Here is a 19,464-nt window from a genome sequence, read left to right as displayed (position 1 = left end):
GAGACATTTTACAACAATTAGGATTAAAAATGAGTACTTTGGTTTTTTAGGCAGGGCTGCTATTGAAGGCCTGCCAACACTTTCACCTGTTCCTATCCAATGGAAAACTGATACACCAGTGTGGGTAGAACACACCCTTAGCTAGTGACAAAATTCAAGCCTTATTAGATATAGTACAGGAGCAACTTGACCAAGGACACTTACAACCTTCTTTAAGTTCTTGGAATTCCCCAGTATTTGTTGTAAGAAAGAAATCTGGAAAATAGAGCATGTTGACTGACTTAAGAAAAGTAAATGAACAGATGGAAATTATGGGAACTCTTCAGCCTGGACTTCCATCTCCTACTCAATTGCCTAGAGAATGGCCTCTTTGGGTTATAGACATTAAAGATTGTTTCTATTCTATCCTTCTAAATAAGGAGGATATGAAAAGATTTGCCTTTTCAGTGCCCAGCGTTAATTTAGCTGAGCCTTATAAAGATATGAATGGACAGTTTTGCCACAGGGAATGAAAAATAGCCCTACTATGTATCAAATGTATATTGCTGCTGCTCTTACTCCAGTAAGAAAAGCATCTCCAAAAGTAATGTTCCAACAATTTCTGATGATTTTGAAGTCCTGCATCAGTCTCATTAACAATTTTTGACGTCCATGAGTCAATTGCCAAAACTGTCATGCTCTTTCAATGGTGGGCACACTCAGCTATGGAATAACCCAATGTTTCTTGGATCTTCTCTGAATCTCTCTGATGGACAAGGAGAATATAGCTTGTTGGCACCCATCTGATTCCTTCATCATCTGTAGAGATACAAGCAAACCCTTTGCCCTAAGCAGTTAATCTATCTGGTCCTATTATATCACTATTTGAATGTACAATTCATGTTTGTTATACCACATTGAGCCTGCCCCAGCTGTGGGGAGAGTGATCACTACTAGCTGTACTTTATTGCTATGTGCTTGTGTAATACTTCCCATGTTGATGGATTTGTGTATACCTGTTTCCAATAAGATCCTTCAGCCCATAAACCAACTAACAATATCTGGCTTGATTCCCCACTTCCCTTTGGTGTTTTTTATCTCTCTTCCTGAGAAGTCAGGGAGGGGGTGACCACCTATGTTCTAAAACAAAAGAAAGCAGGAGGTGTAGAGGGCTGAAACTGAAAAATGTGTGCTTGAATCAGACAAGAGAGCACTTAAGGCTAATTACCTATTCAATGTAAGATAATGGCTCTATAAGCATATATTTAGATGATGGCTCTCCACACTATTGGTGTTTGCTAAATGCTTGGTGTTGAGGTAATTGTAGGCAAGGATTGGAGGGCTGAGGGAGAGAAGTCAGGGTCACTTGGCAGGATGAGGAGGAGAGAGACTGGAGACTCCAGACTCCAAAATCCAGGATACATCTTTGGCAAGCCACATTTATATAGATTATATAACATTGGAGTTAATTGTTCTTTAAATTTGGTGAATCCATCTGGTCCTGGAGATTTTTTCTTAGGGAGTTGATTAATAGCTTGTTCTATTTCTTTTTCTAAAATGGGACTGTTTAAGTAATTTACTTCCTCCTCTGTTAATCTGGGAAGCCTATATTTTTGAAGGTAGTTATCCATTTCACTTAGGTTATCAAATTTATTGGCATAAAATTGGGCAAAGTAACCCCTAATTATTACTCTAATTTCCTCTTCATTGGTGGAAAGTTCTCCCTTTTTATTTTTAGGACTAACAATTTGATTTTCCTCTTTCCTTTTTCTAATCAGATTTACCAAAGGGTTATCTATTTTATTGGTTTTTTCACAAAACTAATTCTTAGTTTTATTTATTAATTCAATAGTTTGTTTTTTTTAACTTTCAATCATCAATTTCTCCTTTTAATTTTAGAATTTCAAGTTTAGTATTTGATTGAGGGTTCTTAATTTTCTCTTTTTCTAGCTTTTTAAGTTGCAAGCCCAATTCATTGATCTTCTCTTTCACTATTTTATTCAAGTAAGATTCAAAGACATAAAATTGCTTCTTATTACCACTTTGGCTGCATCCCACAAATTTTGGTATGTTGTCTCATTGTTGTCATTCTCTTGGGTGAAATTATTAATTGTTCCTATAATTTGCTGTTTCACCCATTCATTCTTTAGGATGAGATTGTTTAGTTTCCAATTACTTTTTGGTCTAATTACCTCTAGCTTTTAATTGAATGTAGTTTTTAATTGCATTGTGATCTGAAAAGAAAGCATTTACTATTTCTGCCTTTTTGCATTTAATTTTGAGGTCTTTATGTCCTAATATATGGTCAATTTTTGTATAGGTTCCATGAATTGCTGAGAAGAAAGTGTATTCCTTTCTGTCTCCATTCAGTTTTCTCCAAAGATCTATCATACTTAACTTTTCTAATATTCTATTTGCCTCTTTAACTTCTTTTTTATTTATTTTGTGGTTTGATTTATCTAATTCTGAGAGTGCAAGGTTGAGATCTCCCACTATTATAGTTTTGCTGTCCATTTCTTCTTCTTAACTTCTCCTTTAGGAAATTAGATGCTATATCACTTGGTGCATATATGTTTAATATTGACATTGCTTCATTATCTATGCTATCCTTTAACAAGATATAGTGTCCTTCTTTATCTCTTTTAATTAGATCAATTTTTGCTTTTGCTTGATCTGAAATAAGGATGTTTACCCCTGCTTTTTTTTTTTTTTACTTCACCTGAAGCATAATAGATTCTGCTCCAGCCTTTTCCTTTATTCTGTATGTATCACCCTGCTTTAAAAGTGTTTCCTATAAACAACATATTGTAGAGTTCTGGCTTTAGATCCAGTCTGCTATCTGCCTCTTCTTTATGGGAGAGTTCATCCCATTCACATTTATGGTAAAAATGACTAATTTTGTATTTCCTGCAATCTTATCATCCCCAGATTATGTTTTTCTTTTCCTTTTTCCCCTTACCCCTCCCCAGTATTAATCTTATGGGCACTACTTGCCTCATGCAGCTCTCCTTCTTTAGAATCCCTCCCACCCCTTTTGAGTCCCTTCCCCTTTCTTATATCTTTATCTTATTACTCTTTTCTTTTTCCCTTTTCTTCTCTCACTTTTTAATGAGGTGAGAGAAATTTCTCTGTAAACCAAATATGTCTATTATTTTCTCTTTGAGCCAAATTTACTGAGAGTAAGATTCACACAATGTTCCTCCCCCTCCCTAAATTCTCTCAGATATGATAGGTTTCCTTTGCCTCTTCGTGGGATATAATTTCCTTCTTTTTATCTCCCCTTTTCCCTTTTTCTGATACTATACCTTTCCACTTCTACTTCCCTTTTTTATATTATATCAGTAAAATCAAATCATACATTCATTCTTTATATATGTCCACAACAGAAATATGGTTCTCAAGAGTTCTTTTTACCTTTTTCTGCTTCTCTTGAGTCTTATAGTTGTAGATCAAATTTTTTGTTTCGATCTGTTTTTTTCATTAGAAACTAATGGAATTCACCTGCTTCATTAAATGTCTATCTTCTTCCCTGGAAGAAAATGCTCAGCTTAACTGGGTAGTTTATTCTTAGCTGCATTCCAAGTTCTTTTGCCTTTCAGAATATCAGGTTCCAGGCCCTTTGATCTTTTAATGTGGAAGCAGCTAGATCCTGAGTGATCCTTATTGTGGCTCCTTAGCATTTGAATTGTTTTTTTCTGGATACTTGCAATATTTTTTCCTTAGTCCGATAGTTCTAAAATTTAGCCACAATATTCCTTGGCATTGTTATTTTAGGATCTCTTTTAGGTGTTCAATGAATTCTTTCAATGCCTATTTTACCTTCTGATTCTATTATATCTGAGCAGTTCTCTTTGATAATTCCCTGTAAAATAGTATCTAAGCTCTTTTTTCATTATAATTTTCAGGAAGTCCAATAATTCTCAGATTATCTCTCCTAGATCTATTTTCCAGGTCTGTTGTTTTTCCAAGTAGGTATTTAACATTTTTTTTCATTTTTTTTGGTTTTGCTTGACTGATCTTGATGTCTCAATGAATCATTCATTTCTATTTCTTCAATTCTGATTTTTAATGAGTTATTTTCTTCATTAGCTTTTTTAACTTCTTTTTATATGGGCCCAACTGAATTTTTAAATGAGTTGTTTTGCTCTATGAAATTTTTTTCCATTTCACTATTTTTTTTTACTGAGTTGTTTTCTTTTTCCAATTCACAAATCATACTTTCCTAGGAGTTCTTTATCTTTTCCAATTCACAAATTCTGTTTCCCTGAGAGTTCTTTACCTTTTCCAATTCACATTTCAGGAAGCTGTTTTCTTTTTCCACTTTATCAAAGTTTTCTTTTAGTGAGTTATATGCCTTTTCCATACTCTCTTGCAGAGCTTTTCTTTCCTTTCCCCATTTTTCTTCTAGTTCTCTTTTAATATTTTTTAAATAATTTCTTCTAGGAGAGCCTTGTGTGATAGGGAGCAGGTTACATTCCCTTTTGGGGGATGCTATTTGTCTCCTTGGGGCTGAAAACCTGCTCTCTTTCTGTATAGAAACTATCTATAGTTAGCATTCACTTGGCTTTTTTACTTATTTTTTAAAAGCCCTTAGGGTCTGTTTTCAGGGCAAGGAAGTTACCAGCTTCCTCTACAGAACAGGGATAAATATATGGGCAGTAGCTGTCCTGCAAATGGGCTGCAAAGAGTGGCAGAACTGTGGAAGTGCTCTGGGAAGAGTCCCTCAATGGAAGTGTCACTGCTCTGGGAAGTGCAGCCAGGCTACAGAAATCATACTGCCCTGGCCAGAGCCCCCCCTCCTCCCTACTGTACAAAATTGTGGCTCCCCTTGGTGTGCAGAAGTGTGGCTGCCTTGGGCAAAAGACCCGTGCTGCAGAAAGTGGCTGCACAGCTGTACTGAGTCACTTCTGGTGTTGGGTGGGTATAGCCAGGTCCTGTTAAATTCTGATGTTTTTTGGAGTATATTCTACCTTTGGTTTTAACTTCTCTGCTGATCTACTTCTTTGCAACCAAAGTAGAGCAGCCAACCTGTGGTAGAGTCCTCCCTGCAAATTCTCCACCCACAGAGAATGCTCCTGCCTGCCTCCGCTCAGTGTGCTAACCTGTGTGTTCTGCCCCCCCTGCCTGTCCTGGTCTCCTCCCATCCAATTAGAACAAACCTTTTCTGGTGATTTTCTAAATTATCCTTGTCTGGTAATTTGTTGTATACCCAATATTTGTGGATTTTACCAGGCAAGTGTTATTTCTGAGGCTGAATTTGGTAATTAGTAGTGAGGGTAGAAGAGGAGTTTAGAATGACCCATGTGTCTTCTCTGCCATCCTGGGTCTGCCCCAAGGTCTCTTATTTTAATGTAATTTTCACTAATGCAATGATGTGAGTTTTCATAATAATACCAAGGACTTAGGTTGTAAGAGCTTTCTTTTCAGATCTTCAGACCATAACATCTACAGGAGAAGTTACATTAAAGATTTTCAAGTTACATTAAATTTTTCAAGCCAGTAGGTAAGCAGTTAGTGTTTTATCATTGTATTTCATATTTGTGGTTAGAACACATAGCCATAAAATTGACAGCACCTTGTCCTTTGTTGTAATATTAAGTAAATCAAATATTAAATAATATTGAGAAAATCAAACATTGATTTAATGTGTTATCTTTGATTCCATTCTGTAATTGATCCTATTCTTTAGCAGCCTAACCCATGTTTCTTTTGTCTCTATGTGAAGTTCAGAAGTTATCCTGTTGGATGCAATCCAGTTAGAAGACTTAATCAGAAAAAACTTAATATTCACCTCCAACCTCATTTTGATGAAACAGGAAGTTACTATATAACTCTCCAACCCTCATCATATCCTTAACACCTTTAATTTCTACGCAGGGTAAATATTTAATCTTTCTTATTTTATCCTGTTTGATACTGGTATTTATTCAGCATTTCATGGCATGAATGTTCCACAAGTTACTCCCTAAAGGGCTGTAATACATTCAGTGAGTACCTCACAGAGTCGACACAAAGCTAAGTATTCACATCATCTATGAGGATAAAGAAAATGTCAAGAATTTATATGAGATGTGGCTGGTTCCATGCAGATGCATCTAAAAACATGTTGGGGGGAGGGGGGTTTCCATTTCATTATACTTCTTAGTTTCTTCTGTAAAAAATTTAGGTACACATTTCTCTAGCCTACACACACACACACACACACACACACACACACACACACACGAGGAGGGAGAGACGGAGACAGAGATAGAGCTGAGGCCACATTTGAACTCAAGTTCTCTTGATTTCAGGGCTTGTGCGCTATCCACTGTGCCACCTGTCCCTGCTTATTTATTTCTTACTAAGACAGTGGCGACTAAATAATCTTTGTTCCTTATCTACTTTGGACAAATGTGGCTAAGGTGTCACTTACAACTTAGTGATCAGTGTTCAGAAGCCTTTTATATATCAAATATATCTATCTCATCACTTGTGATCCAAAACTGTGCTCTCAGCATTACATCTGAGAGGAAATTTCCATCTCCTCTATTTTTTCTTGTTGTTGTTCATTGATGTTTTTTATGTCATGTATTCAATTGTCAAAGTCTTTGGTTACTTTGTTCATTCACTCTATACTGTGTACCTCATTTGTTCTTGTAAATAATATATTGTTACATTCTTCTTTTTTTTAATAGTATTTACCCCTAATTACATGTCAAAATAATTTTTAGCATCCATTTTACAAGATTTTGAGTATCAAATTTTTCTCCCTCCCTCTCTCCTTTTCCTTTATTCTGAAAATGGTATATAATTTGATATAGGTTATTTATGTGTTATCATATAAAAAATATTTCCATATTAATTGCAGTTGTGAAAAAAGAAATAGATCTAAAAGAAAAAACATGAAAAAATAATAAAGCAAGTGAAAAGATTTGCTTCAATCTGTATGCAGAGTCCATCAGTTTTTTTATCTGGATATGGATAGCATTTTCCTCCATGAATCCTATGTACTTGTCTTGGATCATTGTGTTGCTAAGAAGAGCTGAGTCATTCATGGTTGATCATCATACAGTATTGCTAATACTATGGACAATGATTTCCTGGTTCCACTTTGTATTAGTTCATACAAGCCTTTCCAGATTTTTTTCTGAAATCTGCCAGTTTATAATTATTGCACAATATATATACCACAGCTTGTTCAGTCATTCCCCAATTGATGGGCATTCCCTCAATTTCCTGTAGTTTGCCACCATAAAAAGAGCCACTACAAATATTTTTGTACACGTAAGTCTTTTCCTCTTATGATCTCTTTGGAATACAGTTTTGGTAGTAATAGTATTACTAGATTAAAGTTTTATAGGCCTTTGGGCATATTTCCAAGTTGTTCTTAGAATGATCAGTTTACAGCTCCATCAGTAATGCATTAATGTCCTAACTTTCCACATTCCAAATTTTATGGTTTTCCTATTTTGTCATAAATATTAGTCAATCTGATAGGTATAAGATGGTACTTAAGAGTTGTTTTAATTGTATTTCTCTAATCAAAAGTGATTTAGAGCACTTTTCATATATCTACACAAACTTTGCTTTATTCATCTGAAAACTGCCTATTTATATTCCTTGATCATTTCTCAATTGGAGGATGGATTGTATTTTCATAATTTTGACTTGCTTTTCTGTATATTTGAGAAAGGAGGCCTTTCTCAGAGATACTTGGTATAAAGATTATTTTTGAAGTTTGTGCTTTCCTTCTAATCTTGGTTGCATTCGTTTTGTTTCTGCAAAAGCTTTTTTAAAATTATTTTTATGTAATCGAAATTATTTATTAAATTCCATAATGCTCTCTATCTCTTGTTTGATCATGAATTTTTCCCTTCTTTCTAGATCTAATAAGTAGAATATTCCTTGCTCTACTAATTTTCCTTTGGTATCAGCCTTTATGTCTAAATCATGCATCCATTTTGATCTTATCTTGGTATACAGTGTGAGATTTTTGTTTATGCCTAGTTTGTGTGTCCTATCATTTTCTAGTTTTTCCAGCAATTTTTTGTTTTGTTTTGTTTTTGTCAAATAACGGACTCTTATCCAAACAGCTGGAATCTTTGGGCTTATCAAGCATTAGATTACTATGATCATTGACTATTATATCTTGTGTACCTAATCTATTCCATTGAATCATCAAACAATTTCTTTTTTGTAAGCTTTTTATTTTCAAAACATATGCATAGTTTTCAGCATTCACCCTTGCAAAACCTTGTGTTCCAATTTTTTCTCCCTCTTTTTCTCCCACCCCCTCCCTAGATGGCAAATAATCAATATATGTTAAATCCATGTGCAACTCTTCTATACATATTTCCACAATTATCATTCTGCACAAGAAAAATCAAATCAAAAAGGGGAAAAAATGAGAAATAAAATAAAATACAAGCAAATAATAACAAAAATTGAAAATACTATGTTGTGATCCATGCTCTATCCCCACAGTCCATTCTCTGGGTACAGGTGCCTCTCTCCATCACAAAACCATTGGAACTGGCCTGAATCATTTCACTGTTGTAAAGAGCCACGTCCATCAGAATTGAACATCATATAATCTGTCTGTTGCCGTGTACAATGATCTCCTGGTTCTGTTTTCTGTAGTTAGCATCAGTTCATGAAAGTCTCTCTTGGCCTTTCTGAAATCATCCTGCTGATCGTTTCTTATAGAGCAATAATATTTCATAACATTCATATACAATAACTTATTTAGCCATTCTCCAAATGAAGGCATCCATTCACTTTCCAGTTCCTTGCTACTACAAAAAGGGTTATTACAAACATTTTTGCACATGTGGGTTGTCCCTTTTTTATGATCTCTTGGGATACAGGCCCAGTAGAGACACTGCTGGATCAAAGGGTATGCACAGTTCATCATTCTATTTCATAGCCAGATTCAGATAATTTTTTTGGATTACTTTTTATATTATAGTTTGAGATCTGGTATCGGCAAGTCACCTTCCTTTGTATTTTTTTTTCCTATTCCTTTTATATTCTTGGCCTTTTGTTCTTCCAGAAGAATTTTGTTATTTTTTCTGGTTCTAGCAAATAATTTTTGCTAGCTCGATTGGTATGTTTGAATAAGTAAATCATTTTAAGCAGAATTGTTATTTTTATCATATTAGCTCAGCCTACCTATAAGCAATTGGTATTTTTCCAATTGTTTAGATCTGACTTTGTGTGAAAACTGTTTTGTAACTTTGTTCACATAGTTTCCAGATTTGTCTTGGCAGATAGATTTTAGTTTAGTTATTTTAAAATGGAATTTCTCTTTCTATCTCTTGTTGCTGAGCTTTGCTTGTCATATAAAGAAATGTTGGATTTATTTTATATTCTATAATTTTGCTAAATTTGTTAATTACTTCAAGTAGTTTTTCAGTTGATTCTCTAGAGTTTTCTTAAGCATATTATCATATCATCTGCAAAGAGTGATGGTTTTCTTTCACCATTGCATATTCTAGTACATAATCTTTGTAATATGTTGCTATAATTACTTTGCTAGTATTTTATTCAAAAATTTTGCACCAATATTCATTAGGGAAATTGGTCTATAATTTTCTTTCTCTGTTTTAGCTTTTACTGGTTTAGAATTAGCACCATCTTAATGTCATGAATGGAGTTTGATAGGAGACTTTCTTTGCCTATTTTTCCAAATAGTTTATATGTTATTGAAATTAATTGTTCTTTGAATATTTGGTAGAATTCACTTGCAAACTTGTTTGTCTCTGAGAAGTTTTCATTAGTAACTTGTTCAATTCCTTTTTCCAAGATGAGTTTATTTAGGCATCTTATTTCCTATCCGTTAATCTATGTAATTTATATGTTCATTTAGATTGTCAGATTTAGTGACATATAATTGAGTAATGACTGTTTTAATTTCTTCTTCATTGGTGGTTATTTCACTCTTTTCATTTATGATACTAGATATTTGGATTTTTTTTCTTTAAAAAAAATCAAATTAACCAATGGCTTATCCATCTTACTGTATTGTTGTTGTTGTTGTTGTTGTTGTTCTGAAAGCCAGCTGTTAGTTTTATTTTATTGGCTCAATAGTTTATTGTTTTGTTTTTACTTTCAGTCTTATTAAACTTACCTTTGATTTTCAGGAATTCTGATTTGATGCTCAGTTGCATATTTTTAATTTTTCTTTTTCTAGTTTTTAGTTGCATGCCAAATTCATTGATTGGTTGTTTTTTCTGTTTTGTTGGTGCAAGTGTGTAGAGAAATAAATCATCCCCTAAGTACTGTTTTGGCTGCATCCCAAATTTTGGGATTCTATTTCATTGTTGTCATTCTTTTTAATGAAAGTGTTGATTGTTATATGATTTGTTTAATTTCTTCTTTCTAATATATTCTCCTATCCTTTTTTTTCTATTTCATGGGTATATTCATCCCATTTGCCTTCACAACTATGACTTTCATTGTATATTTTTCTCCATCCTCTTATCTTTCCCTTCTCTTTACCTGTACCTACCTCTCAGGGTTATTATGAAGATCAAATGAGATAACAATTGTAAAGCAATTAGCCTAGTGCCTAACAATTAGGAAGTGCTACATAAAATTTTGCTATGATTATTGTTACAAAGTGATGCATATCTATAATATTCTAGGTTTTCCATTTCTTTTTCCAGGGATAAATTGAATGGAATACAACAAACATTTGCCTTTGGGTCTTCTAATTAATCATTTCAAATGAAGCCCAAATATAAGAAACTCTGCTAACTTACCACCACATCCTGCTTCCTCAATATAGGGAAGAACAACCTGAGCCAATACAAACATAATGCAGGAAGAAGGAAATCATGATGGGGAGTTCAAAAAATAAACAGGAGCTATATTGGCTTTGGTAATTATATTTTTTTTCAAAAGATTATCCCACTGTGGTCATTCTAACTGCTCAAAGATCTTATATTTTTCTTTACACATGTACTTCCTTCTTTTATTTTTATGACTAAGCAGTTATAAGAAAGGATTGAAAGATTGTTAGGTTACTGATAAGAAACTAAGACATGTTAAGCTTCTTTTATGTATCCAAGATAGATAAAGAACTGGTTTAGATATCTAAAAACAATAAGGACATTTCCTACCAAAGGAATGATTAAAGGATAGTAATACTCAGTTCCTTAAAATAATTAATCCAAGCTATCAACAATTCTGTGATGTTTGCCCCAAATCACCAATAATTAGAAAATCATGAGAGAATTCTAAGAGAACTCTTAAGTTCCATGTCATACTTATCAGATTCCCAAACATGTTTTCAAAAAAAAGGAAAGAAAAGAATTATTGTTGGAAAGACTTGTTGGTAAATTGTTGTCAATAAAATTGTGGAGTTTTCCATCCATTTTTGGAAAGCAATTCAGAATTAGGCAAAGTGGAAACTACCCATAAATCAGGGAGTGGCTAAATAAATTATAGTATATAAATGAAATGGAATACTATTATGCCATTATAATAATGAAAGGGAAAGTTTCAGAGAAACCCTGGTAAGATTTGTATGAACAGATACAGACTGAAGTGAACAGAACAAGAACAGCAATTTGTACCCCCCTTTATTAAGTACCAGGCACTGAGATCCTTTTTCAAGTTAAACCAACCATTTAAACTTTACTGCAGAGTACATAACTCTAATGTGCTGGCCACATTGCTCAAATGAAAAACAGTTGCTTGCCTAAAAGACTATTTTATGTAGGAGTCACACAAGGAAGGCATTCACAGGATGGCCACAAGAAATGATTCAAAGATATCCAAGATCTCTCTGAAGAACTTTGGAATTGATTGCATGACATAAGAGATGCTGGCAAAGGACCACCCAGCATAGTGTGCCTGCATTCTTCTTCTTTACCCATTCCATTATTATTTTGAGTATATCCAAACACAATAGACTCTCTCTATGACCTTGGTAATGATAGTTTCTACATGCATCATTTCACCATATAAAAATGTAAGCAATTTAATCTTCTTTAGTCTCTTGTGAGTCTTCATTCATGTTTATCTTTTTTATGTTTATCTTAATACCTATGTATTTATGTCAAATTTTCTACTCAGGTCTGATCTTTTGATAAGGAATATTTGGAAGTCCTCTATTTCATTAAATATAAATTTTCTTCAACTCCTGGATCATAATAAATTTTTCTTTGTAGGTTATTTTCAGTTGTAAGTTTAGGTTCTTTGCCTTCTGGAAAATCATATTCCAAGCTCCTTTTTTAAATAATGGTGGCTGTTAAATCTTGTATAATCCTGATTGTAGCTCCTCTGTATTTCAATCTTTTCTCTCTGACTGCTTGATTGGGAGTTCCAGGTTTTTTCTATGTTGCTCCTGGGAGTTTTCATTTGGGGAGTTCTTTCAGAAGATAAATGTGGATTTTTTTCATTTTTACTTCACCACTAGTTCTAAGATACATGGGCAATATTCTTTTATGATTTCTTAAAATATTACATGGAGATTCCTTTTTTATTCATGATTTTCAGGTAATCGAATTGTTTCTCCTTGATCTGTCTTTCCAATCAGTTGGGTTTGGAGATTTTTTTCCTTTTTCTAAAAGCTATTTCACATTTTCTTTTTTTTTAATTTTTTAACTTTGTTTTATCATTTTTGATGTCCCAAAGTCATAAGTTAATTTTCAAGGAGTTATTTTCTTCAATAAAGATTTGTACTTCTTTTTACAAAGCTATTAATTCTCTTTTCATAATTTTCTTCCCTAGCTTTGTTAATTTTTCCATTCTTTCATCTTGGTTTAAAAAATTATTTCTAGCTCCTTCTTTAATTCTTCTTTTAATTTTTCTAAGAATTCTTTATCAACTTGTTTCCAAGCTATATTTGCTTTACTTGTAGGTTTTTTTCAAGTCATTCTCTTCTTCCATATTAGTGTCTTGAGCTTCCCAACCATCTTAATAACTCATTGTGATCAGATTTTAGTTGTTTTTTTGTTTATTCTTCCAGACTTTTAATATTTCTTGACTTTGGAATTTATGTTTGCGTTGGGCTCTGCACACTTCTGAGGGGAATGTCTGGCCTAAACTTCTATCCTCTATGTCCTTCTGTTCCTTTCACAACCCTAATTAGAGACCTTCAAACTTTTACTGCTCTCAAAATGAGAGCCAGAGAGAAGTCTGTTCACTCATCTCTTGAATGTATTGCAGGGTGTCAGTTGGTCAGCCAACTAGTATTTATTGTGTTTTCTAGGTGCCAGGTGGCACAGAGAATAGAGTACTACTCTTAAAGTCAGGAAGATGTGAGTTCAAATCTAGCCTCAGATATTTAATAGCCGTGTGACTCTGGCAAGTCACTTAACTTCTGCCTCAAGTTTTTTAGCTGTAAAAGTGGAATTATAATAGTACCTCCCTTCCAGGGTTATGAGGATCAAGTGAGGAAACATAGTAGGCAAATCATATAAATGCTATTAACATTGTTATTATTATCATCCAGTGTCACTGGTCCACTTGCCATTCCACAAAAAGATACTCCATTTCTCAGTTTTAGGTATTTTCTCTACTTGTATTACATGCTTGAAACACTCTCCCTTCTCACCTCTATCTCTTGGTTTTCCTTGCTTCCTTTAAGTCCCAACTAAAATCTCACTTTCTACAGAAGTCTTTCCTATCCCTTCTTAATTCTAGTGTCTTTTTTCTATTGATTTTCTTGTAGTTAATCTTGGATATGGTTGGTTTGTAGCTTTCGGTCTTATTGTTTCCCCCATTAGATTGTAAGCTCCTTAAGGACAAGGATAACTTTTTGTCAATTTTTGTATCCCCAGGGCTTAGAACAGTGGTTAGAGCAATAGTAGGTACTTTATAAATATTTATTGATGACTCATTGACTAATTAAGGAGGTTGAAAAAGACTTCTTGCAGAATGTGAGACTTTATCTGAGACTTGAAGGAAACAAAGGAAGCTAGTAGCTAGAGATAATGAGGGAGAAGTTCCAGGAATTAGGGTAAGCATATAAAAATGCCCAAAATCAGAAAATGGAGTGTACAGTGTGAGATACAATAAGAAGGCCAGTGTCACTGGATCTAAGTTTAAGAAGACAGACAGAAAGAAAAGGACCAAGTTATCTTAAAAGCCAAATCTATGCTTGGAATCTATATTTGAAAAGAATGTGAGGAAGGGAATAATTTATATTTTTAAAAGAATGAAAAGGTGGGAAGGGGCCAGAATTGTAAGAGATATAAATGTCAAACAGAAGAGTTTACATTTTATTCTATATATTCTATATTTTCATTAGGTAATAGGAGCCAGTAGTGTTGTTTTTGTTTTGTTTTGCTTTTGAATAAAACTATATCTTCCCTGAACTTTAGAAAAATCACTTTGACAGCTCTGTGGATTCTCTGGAGAGAATCTTAAAGTAAAGAGACCAAACAGGACACCTTTTCAATAATAAAGGTGAGTGGTGATGAGGGTCTGAATCAGTGATGACTATATAAATGGAAAGTAGAAGATATATTTGGATAATAAGCAGGAAGGGACAAAAAAGATGTGGCAATTTTGAAACAGGTAAAGTTTTTTTCCATCTCTTCCCAACCATCCCAACTTCTTTCCCTAAGCCTTTCTCACACCTCGAGCTCTAACACTGACTGGTTTATAAGAATGCTAAAATGGGATTCTCAAATCAGCATTTTTCATCCCTTAGAGATCATCTACTTCAGTTTTCTCATTTTTCAGATAAGAAGATTAAAGCACAAAAAGGTATACTGATGATGCAAGCTCACACACTATTTAGCAGCATTTGGTACTTTGCAGAGATTTTAATTTCCAAAGAAGACCCTGACCTGAATTGGTAGAGGGAATTTCTTCACCTATAAGTGAATGAAAAAGTTATTACATTTTGCAAGAACAAAGTGCCATATGACAAATATTCCTTGTTCAGAGTTACCTCAAACAATATTTTTAAATAACCTAGTTAATATATTTTAATTAAACTTCACCATTGTTGAAAAATTGCTCCCATGGAATGCAGCTAGTCCATTCATTTATGACAGTCTTTCAGGATTGCTAATTGCCACCATCCCCAGAATACTTTTTTATCTTAACATTGTTTTTCATAGATTAATGATGTTAAATAAGACCTCACCACCTTCATCAATGCATGATACCAGGTGCAGTTGAATCATACAAAAACAATAACAAAAAAGCCTATTAAAATTAAATAGAAAAAGCCATTTGCATCTAGAAAGAGGACTATGGAGACTGAGTGTTGGTCACAACATAGTATTTTCACCTTTGTTGTTGTTTGCTTGTTTTTTTTCTTTTTTCATTTTTTTTTCCCTTTTTGATCTGATTTTTCTTGTGCAGTATGAAAAACATATTTAACCTGTATTGGAATACAGGAATACTTGCTGTCTAGAGGTAGGAAGAGGAAAGGAGGGAGAAAAAATTGAAACACAAGATTTAACATGGGTAAATGATGAAAATTATCTTTGCAGATAATTTCAAAATAAAAAGATATTATTAAAAAATAGGAAGTACTAAAAGGAAAGACAAGTTACCTAGATTCAAGACATTTCCTATATGATTTTATTTTTATTAACAAGGAGAAGTTCCCTTATTTTTGGTGCTCCTCTTAAAATAGGATTGGCCAGTGACTTATGTCCAGTGTTTTTTATACCAGCAATGCTCTATACCATGGTTGAAGATTGGTTATTTATTCTGTGCTCAAATGTGAATGAGTTACCATTTCTAAGTGGCCTATTTTAATTTTATCAAACGTCTTCTCTATCTGATTTTTCTTGTGCATCATGATAAATGTGGAAATATGTATAGAAGAATTGCCCATGTTTAACATTTGCTGTAGGAGAAAAGGAGAGAGAAAAAATTGAAACAAGATTTTGCAAAAGTAAATGTTGAAAACTATGCAAATGTTTTGGAAATAAAAAGCTTTACAAAAAAAGTCTTCTGATTTAACCCAAACAAAATAACTTCAAATGGTGGGAATTTTCAGTTACCAGTACAGATTAATAGTAGACATGTGAAAGGCAGAATAGGTAGATCTTTAAATATACCTCACCATGCTTCTTATTGCATCTCTAGATTGGGCACTACATTGGGTGCAATCTGGGGGGAAAATTGAGTAAATGAGCATCTGGGGGAAAAAATTGAGTAAATGAACAATTTTTTTGTTTAATGGATGAAAACTTAGCCTTATGCCTTTGAAGTGGACATTTTTACAATTATAAAGTTCAGAACTAGATTACATTATATTAGCTAATATTATGCTGTAGATCAGCAAAATATCTAACTTGTCTATTGTAAACCATTTTACTCAATGATAGATATTGGAGGTTCAATAAACAAGGACTTGAGATAGGAATAAGTGAAGAGAAAGGTAGGAACAGGAGGATTCAGGGCTGCCAAGAAGTCAGTTTTCAAAGTTTTTCAAGTTTTTTTTTTTTTTACTCAAATATAGTAATTTATCCAAATAAAGTTTTTGTTTAATGATCCCTTTTTTGTTGTTGAGGTATTTCATTCACATCTCATTCTCCAATGACCCATTTGGTTTTTTGTTTTTGTTTTTGTTTTTGTTTTTTTGTTTGTTTTTGTTTTGGCAAAGATAGTTTGCCACTTCCTTGTCCAGTTCATTTTACAGATGAGGAACTGAAACACACAAGGTTAAAATGACTTGCCCAGGTCTGATGCTAGATTTGAAGTTCTGACTCCAGGCAGGACATTCTCTACACTGTGCCATCTCATTGCCCACTAATGATACCTACCAAAGGAGAAATTACTGCCTATCAAGGCTTCCCATTATACGTTTGTATAGCTTTAAATACCTATTTGCAACTTCTACTCATTGCTTTTATATGTGCCTATCTGAGATCCAAAAGTTCATAGAGAGTTGAACTCAGAGACAAAGACCTGAATTCAAATTCTCTCTCAAGTGCTTGTTAGCTGTTTATTTTTGTCATTTAACTTCTCAGCCTCAGTTTTTTCATTCTCAAAATGAAGATAATAATAGCATATATCTCCATAGGATTGTTGGAAGGATCAAATAATATAATAGATATAAATAGATATATTTAATGATTTTGATGGCTGGAAAAGTCATTTCCTAACTGCAATCATGTAACCTATCTCTTCATCTTTTCCACAAAAAGAGAGATTTTGTAAAATGTTTTGTTTATATTTAGATAAACTATATCTAAAGAATTCCTGTTAAGTATAATTCTGAACAAAAGTTAAGCATAATTCTGAATGAAAATGAAAAAAAAAAAAAACATTTGATGAATTGCCAGAATTTCAAGATTTTGTTAGAGAAACTTGAACTTAATAGAAAATTTGACATATAAGATCCAAGAAATATAGAAGGTAAACATCAAAGACTAATTACAAGGGACTTAATAAGAACAAACTATTTACTTTTAATATGTGGAAACGTAAGCCCTATATCTAAGATTGTCATTAGTAATTGGGTAGTTCTTTTTTTTTTTTTTCCTGAGGCAATTGGGGTTAAGTGATGATTTGTCCAGGGACACACAGCAAAGAAGTATTGAGTGTCTGAGGTCACATTTGAACTCAGGTCCTCCTGACTTCAGAACTGGTGATAATTGGATAGTTCTAAAGAAAGATTGGAGTAGAGCTGAATATGATATGATTCCAAAAAAAGTAAAACCATTGAGGAAAAAGTAAAACTAGTAATTATACAAATGAGGTGCAAGAGGAAGAGCTGGCATAGAAGAATTAGATAGAAAAAGAGGACTAGTAGTTCTGGAACCTTAGTCTCATCATGAATGGGAATTATGCATATATATCTAAAAGGGGAAAATCTTCTAAATTCATAAAGAAATAAGAGGATGAGGGTATAGGATAAGGGCAGAGTTTAGAAGGGTATATAGATTAATGGAATGGGATGAAGAGGGAAATAATATATATTTGGAAGGTATAAAAGTCTTCTAAATTCAGATAGAAACAAAAGGGCAAGGGGAAAAGATTGAGGGAAAAGATAAGGGAGAGATCCTTGCCAGGGAGGGAGTGAAGATGGGAAGTGATCATAATTTCAGAAAAAGTTAAAGCTAAAATAGACTTAATCAAAATAGAAAAACAGAGTTAATTAATATTGTTTTAGACTATTTAAAATAACTAGATAGTATAAGTTAGAATATCATTGTATGAAATAATGAGTTAATGGATTTAGAAAAATGCAAAATTTAGAAAAAAAAAAGTTTGTGTGTATACACACACATACAATATCCTCACTTAATTGTAGCCTTCTTAGTGTGGGAGGGTGGAAAAATGGGAGACAAAGAATAAAGTAAAAAGTGCACAGCAAAGAACAAAAGAAAATCTATAAAGGAAGCAAAAAAAAAAAAAAAGATGGATAGTTCTGAACACAAAGTATAGTATTTATTATTTAGGCTTTCTTGAAATGGAAGTGTATTGCTTTATAGTTTGAATCCACTCATATTCTGCTCTGTACATGTAATTTTTTTTCTTTTTCTATTTTGTATTTACATTTTAAATAATTATTTTTATCTATGTATTTAACAATTTAGCCTCCCCAAAAGGAAATGAAGTTAATTTAGCATGACTCATTTTGATAAAATTCTGCTGGTATTTTGTAGTTTCCACTTCCTTTTCTACATGTTCCATCAGCCTTTCTTTGATGATGCATTTTAGAATTTTGTCAGGTACCAAAATTAATCCAGTTTGCCTTGGACTAAGGCAGAATTGATATAAAAGTTTTTTAGATTATACATGAAATGATTCTTCTTAAAGTGAAAAAATTTTCATAAGAGGTCCAATAATGCCTTTCCCTTCTCTATTTCAGAGAAAGAGAAAAAGAGACATAAAGAAGCAGAGGAAAACAGACAGACAGAGACAGAGAGATGGAGAGTTTCCCCCACCCATGATACTGTTGAAGTTCTCAGGGATCATGCTGAACATCTGGAATATTTCCACTCTATCCAGTATAGGGCATAACCAACTAAATAATTTGGTAAATGAAGATGAGGCAATATTCGTGGCAATTGGATGCTTTGAGAATGACAACCTCCAAGGTTTCTTTCTTCCAACTATCTGTGACTAAGCACACTTGCACCATTTTAATAACAAAATATCCCCTTATTGACCACTGAGCAGAAAGAGCTATGACTTGTTGGACTTTTAAAGCTGGAGTGACTCCATCTACTTCACATTCTTCCTTTGACGTCTCTGACAAGTAGTGTTCTCTTTTTGATAATGATGACAACGATGACGATTGTAATGGTGGTGTTGATGATGGAAGAAGAGGAGAAGAATGAGCATTTATTACAGAGCTTTAAGGATTGCAAAGTACCTTAAAAATTTTACCTTTTTATCCTCATAACAATTCTTGGAGATGGGTGTTATTATTATAAGCCCAGTGTGAGGCAAATAGCAATTTAAATGACTTGTCTAGCATCATATTACTAGTATGTATCTGAGGCTAATATTGAATTCAGGACTTCCTAAATCCAAAAGTTTTTATGCTGACCCCCCAGATACCCATGGATTTTG

The sequence above is a fragment of the Sminthopsis crassicaudata genome, chromosome 2 (genome assembly GCF_048593235.1).
Source record: "Sminthopsis crassicaudata isolate SCR6 chromosome 2, ASM4859323v1, whole genome shotgun sequence".
NCBI lineage: Eukaryota > Metazoa > Chordata > Mammalia > Dasyuromorphia > Dasyuridae > Sminthopsis > Sminthopsis crassicaudata.
This window is presented reverse-complemented; position numbering follows the sequence as displayed.